This window comes from Peromyscus californicus, unplaced genomic scaffold (assembly GCF_007827085.1).
Source record: "Peromyscus californicus insignis strain IS unplaced genomic scaffold, ASM782708v3 Scaffold_6__1_contigs__length_162567912, whole genome shotgun sequence".
NCBI lineage: Eukaryota > Metazoa > Chordata > Mammalia > Rodentia > Cricetidae > Peromyscus > Peromyscus californicus.
Genome location: NW_026294584.1, coordinates 141337276 through 141342477, shown reverse-complemented (window position 1 = coordinate 141342477; position 5202 = coordinate 141337276). Strand labels below are relative to the sequence as shown.

The 5202-nt window shown below is 49.9% G+C and overlaps 1 long non-coding RNA gene across 1 annotated transcript; it reads right to left on the bottom strand.

Annotated features, from left to right (window-relative positions):
* Positions 1–1250: 1250 nt before the first annotated feature.
* Positions 1251–4754, bottom strand: LOC128098864 (uncharacterized). Its single transcript, XR_008214362.1, has 2 exons — positions 4651–4754; positions 1251–3161 (listed from the first exon to the last, which is right to left on the bottom strand). It is a non-coding gene; the product is annotated as an uncharacterized LOC128098864 (long non-coding RNA).
* Positions 4755–5202: the final 448 nt, after the last annotated feature.

The window sequence follows — 5202 nt, the reverse complement described above, 5'->3', positions numbered from 1 at the left end:
TGTACCTGCTTTGCCCAGGGTCCAGACTGCAGGTGGCAAACCTCTACTATAATCACAAGGAGCACTCAAGGGGCCCTGAGTTATCTCTTTCTGGGAACTTAGTCTAAGACAAAGGCTGGGCCACCTTCCACCAGGTGTCCTAAGCAGGTGACAATGTAAGATGATGGCAGATTCCTAAGAAAATGGTTACAAGATACTCTACTGCACTGGTCAGCCTTACAGCCCCTTGGGCCCGTGGACACTCTGAACTCCAGATAGTAATAAGCCCAGCAAATACTTCCCAATCTCCTTCAGTCCCAGGAGAAAGATCTGGGCTTTCTGATCTGGCACACACATTGTCCTGGAGGGAGATGGAGATGGAGGATGGGGAAAATGGCTTTGAAGACCCTTCCGTATGGACGAATTCTCGGCCATCATCTCATGATTCAAGACCCCAGCAGGTCTTCCTTCCTAACCTGTTTGCTGACCTCTGCTCTGCCTCTCAGCCTGCTTCATCCATGCCTCATGACAAATGTAGTGATTTTAAAATACTTTATGTGGTGAGTGTGTGTGTGTGTGGGGGGGGGTTGTTGAGGCTAGACGCCAGGGCATTATGTGTAACACAAATTGTTAGACGGTCTTATTAATAATTTAAAAAAAAAACAACCCGGAGGCAGATATTGGGGTGAATTCTGAAAGATCTGCGAAGCAGAACAAGCCACAGCCAACCTCACCTCGTCAACTTCTCAGCTGATCCTGTTTCCTCAAACTAGAAGCCTCTGCGTCCTCATCCAAATGGATCTCAGCTGAACTACTACTAAAAACCTAAAACTTAAAAGCCTCTAGTTCCTGGTCCTGACACCTTATATACCTTTCTGCTTCCTGCCATCACTTCCTGGGATTAAAGGTGTGTGTCACCATGCCTGGCTGTTTCCAGTGTAGCCTTGAACTCACAGAGATCCGTATGGACCTCTGCCTCCAGAATGCTAGGATTAAAGGTTTGTGCTACCATTGCCTAACCTCTATGTTTAATATAGTGGCTGTTCTGTTCTCCGACCCCCAGATAAGTTTATTGGGGTGCACAATATATCAACCACAATTATATATTTTTAGGAAGCATTGTACCTCTGAGCCACACCTTTGAATCCAAAACTGGATCCTATAACCCTCACCCCAGTGCCCCAGCCAGCGGGTTCTTCAACAGGGACCTGAAGGGAGGGCCGGCGAATGAGAGGGACAAGAGACACAAAGAATGAGAGCAAGACAGGATGTCTGATCAAGCTCCAAAATTTTATGTTCCTCTTAAGGCATATATAGACGGGGGCAAAGGGGGGTGCAAGCAGGGAGGGGACTTTACTCATGGGTTGTTCAGCCAGCAGGGAATGTTGATATGAGGATTATCTATTCTTGCCTAACTGCCTAACTGTAGCATGGTCACCTGATTTCTGAGAAGAGGTTCTGGTATCTGTGAGAAGAGGTTCTGGTGCTATGGAGACTTAAGCAAGGCCTAGATCTAGGAAAAGAGGAGAGAAGCCCAAATATGGCGGCATGTGTGTCAAGGGTCACTTGGGCTCATGGCTCCCATCACCCCAGGGACCTCCATTAGTCACCATTGCTCTTAGGATCATAATGGAGGACCTATCCTATACAGTTCTGCAGGACCTTGGGCCTCTGAGGCCTCTCATCTCCATCTCTTTCCTCCAGATCCTTAGCGGTGCAAGATCCCTCCTGCCCCCGGGGGATTTTTATACACTGAAGTAGTCATTCTTTAAGGCTTAGTTCAGTTTGTGAAGATGGATGTACGGTTGGTTGGAGTTTAATTGGACTGGTAGATGGTTATACCAGTCTTTCCCACACTAGCTTTCTATTATATTATCCAGGAAGGGTCTTGCTTTGTAGCCCAGGCTGGACTTGAACTGAGTCCTCCCACCTCAGCCTCCCGAGCACTGTATGATAACAGGTATGAATGACCCAGCTCAGACTGGGACTGTAAGCTTCTTAGGCCAGAGACCAGAGATATTTTGTTTCCTATTGTATAGCGCATGTGCACAGCACATGCCCCAAAACATCAGTTGACCTAGAGAAGGGGGAAAACAGTGTGACCAGTTCTTCATTGCAGGAAAGCATTCAGGCAGGACGAGAGCCAGGTGCGTTTCCTTCATGCTGGGTACCCCCATTCCTTTCCTCCCTTGTAAATCAGTTTCACTTAGTTGGTGGTTGTCACGGAATGTGTAAGTGTAAGTGTGTCTGTGTGTCTATGCGTTGAGGGTGACGGTCACCTGCTGTGGGATGTTTGTGCACTGAGTGAAAAAGTCTTGCTGTGGTTGGTGTAGTAAAAAGCGGAATGGCCAATAGCTAGGCAGGAGGTATAGGTGGGACTTCCGGGCAGAGAGAGAACTCTGGGAAGAAGGTGGAGTCGCCAATCAGATAGGGAGGAAGCAGCATGGGCAGTACAGAGAGATGAGGTAACAAGCCATGCAACAGAATATAGATTAAAAATAAATGGGTTAATTTAAGCTATAAGAGCAAGCGGGACAAGCTAAGGCCAAGCTTTCATATAAGTCTCTGTGTCACTATTTGTGAGCTGGCAGTCCAAAGAAAACCCCTTCTACTGTCATCTAGCTTCTAGATCCTGGCTAAGAGAACGGTACCCAGAAAAGTCTCTCGCCATGTATAAAACTTGCTTGCCTGAGCACCCATCTGTAGAAACAGCCATGGTTGCCTCTCACACCTCATTGCTAATCTAAAGAACAGCAATGATATACTTGATTTTTGTTTTTTAAAACAGGGTCTCATGTAGCCCAGGCTGGCCCCAAACTGGCTATGATTTACACACACACACACACACACACACACACACACACAGAGAGAGAGAGAGAGAGAGAGAGAGAGAGAATTGGGGAACCCATCTTTTAGTCTAAGAAAAAGAACAAGCTAAGCTTACTTCAGATGAGGCGTGAAAATGACCAAAATACCTGGATAGATGGCTGGCTTAAAGGGAGGCCGTGGACGGCAAGTGTTCTCTAGTCTCACACTTCTCTGTAAGGTCCTCTCTGTAGAAGTTCATTTACCCCTGGGACGCTCAGCTCATGTTAGATGCTCCACCATATCTGCTGAATGAATACACGGACCTTTCTTCGGTCTGGAAAGGCCCTTGGATGGCAGGGACAAAGTCATCTTACCTACACGAGACAGGCATTTGTGAGAGCATTTAATTGTGATCCCTGAGGTCCATTATTCAATCGTCTAATTTTCTAACAGATGCAAGAGAGCAGAGCCAGATTCTAGTGCCCCTTGCCTAGTCCCCTAAGCTTCCATAGGCTCACCTGTGAAATAGGTACATTCTTTACTTCTCTGAGGCTTTTTGTCTGAAATAACTTCAACCTAACACTTCTCCAGTGCTAGGAACTGAAGAGGTGATACAAACTAAGGCAGAAGTGGCCTCTGTCTTGTCTAACAGAAGAAATTACAATTGCAGTTTGGGATATACATGTGACTGAGAACTTCAGAGCGTCACAGAAAAAACAGCAGAGAGCCCTAGGTAAAATTAGGGTGCAGAGAGCATGGGCCATGTCTGCAGAGACCTGGAGAATGAGAGACGGACAAGGTGAAGTGGAGGGTCTAAGTGATGGACAGGTGGTGTAAAAACCAGTAGCAGGAAGAAGCTGGAGGAGGAGAAGGGATTTGAAGCATCCAGCTGGAGAGAGGGAAGGTTGGAAGGGAAGAGAGGACACCCAGCTTTGAGTCAATGGCTAGATGCCATGCGCCAAATAAAAAAGCACTTGGGCTGTTCCATGGGAAATCGGAAGAACTACAATCAAACCTCAGCGTTTCTCTCATACTCCAGATAAGAACCAGACTTTGAGCCAGGGACTGGAAAGGCGGTCAGCCTACACATCTCATTTTAGAGATGAGCGAATAAGGGCTGGAAGCTCTAGGTCAGCAGTGGAGTGCTTGCTTGGCATGCGGGAGGCCCTGGGTTCCATCCCCAGCACTGCATAAAACCAAGTGTGGTTGGTGCACTCCCGCAATCCTAGCAATTAGAAGGTGGAGGCTGGAGGATCTGAGTTCAGGGTCATCCTCAGCAAGTTGAAGGCCAGCCTGAGCTACATGAGGCACCATCTCAAAACCAACAGCAAACCCAAAACAAAACAAAACAAAACAAAACAAAAAAACACATTTAAGTTGACAAAGACCAGAGCTACAGTTGTGCTGGGCACGGTGGCTCATGCCTATAATCCTCCGTGCACTTTGGAGGCCAGGGCAGAAAAATCCCTCACAAATTCCGGGCCCTGTCCTGAGCTCTCTACTAAGATCCTGGTCAGCCTAGGCTACAGAGAGAGGGATCCTTGTCTCAACTGAAAATGGCACGCTGATTTGTGGATCTGGCACTGGCCAGGCCAAAACCTTTTCCTTTCTTAGGAGTGATGCCCTGCCCGCTTGCCCTCTGGGGCATTGTTGGTGTAACGGAATGACTAATGGGTGCGGGGCTTGCAAGCATCCTGACATCGGAGGGGTCGCCCAGGCCGGGGATGGGGGTGGGGTGGGGGAGGAAGCGCGGGGCGGCAGCCCAGGAATGCACCCCAGCCGGCCTGTAGCCCGCACTCTCCCAGGCCCTACGGCAGCCTCCCGGGTAGGTGGCTCCGCCTTGGATCCTTTTCTTCCCCTTACCTGCCTAAACAAACAGTCAGGGCCTCCCACCCGCAGCACGCCCGCCCCCGGGACAGGAAACAAGCGGTGACAGCTCCCGGCCCGCGCCTGCCGCGGACCCGCAGCCCGGTTAGCAACCCGGCGCCGCGGCGCTGCGATTGGCTGAGCGCGGCCCAAGAGGCGCCGCGCCGCTCCAATGGGCGGCCGCCGGAGGCCGCGGGGAGCGAGGTTTTACATGCCTGTGGTATTTGCTCAGAGGGGCATGACCACTTTGGGCAAGTCTTTAAATGTGAGTCAGCTTTCGGCCGATCCCTGGGAAAAATTCCTTCGGTGTTGTCAGGCAGGGTTCGCTAGCTGTAGCTTTTTTTCTTTCGCCCCCAACAATTCAAAAGGGATAATCCTACTGAATGGGGAAAGGCATTCGGACCTTGTCCGGGGGCTCCCCAACCAGAGGCCCCTTTAACTCTAGGGTGGGGGCGCTCCTCGGAGCTGGTTTCTGCAGGGTCAGGACCCCAGTCCTCTTTGCCCCAAGCTTCCCCACCCCACCCCCATCGCGTTTCAGCTTTGCACCCT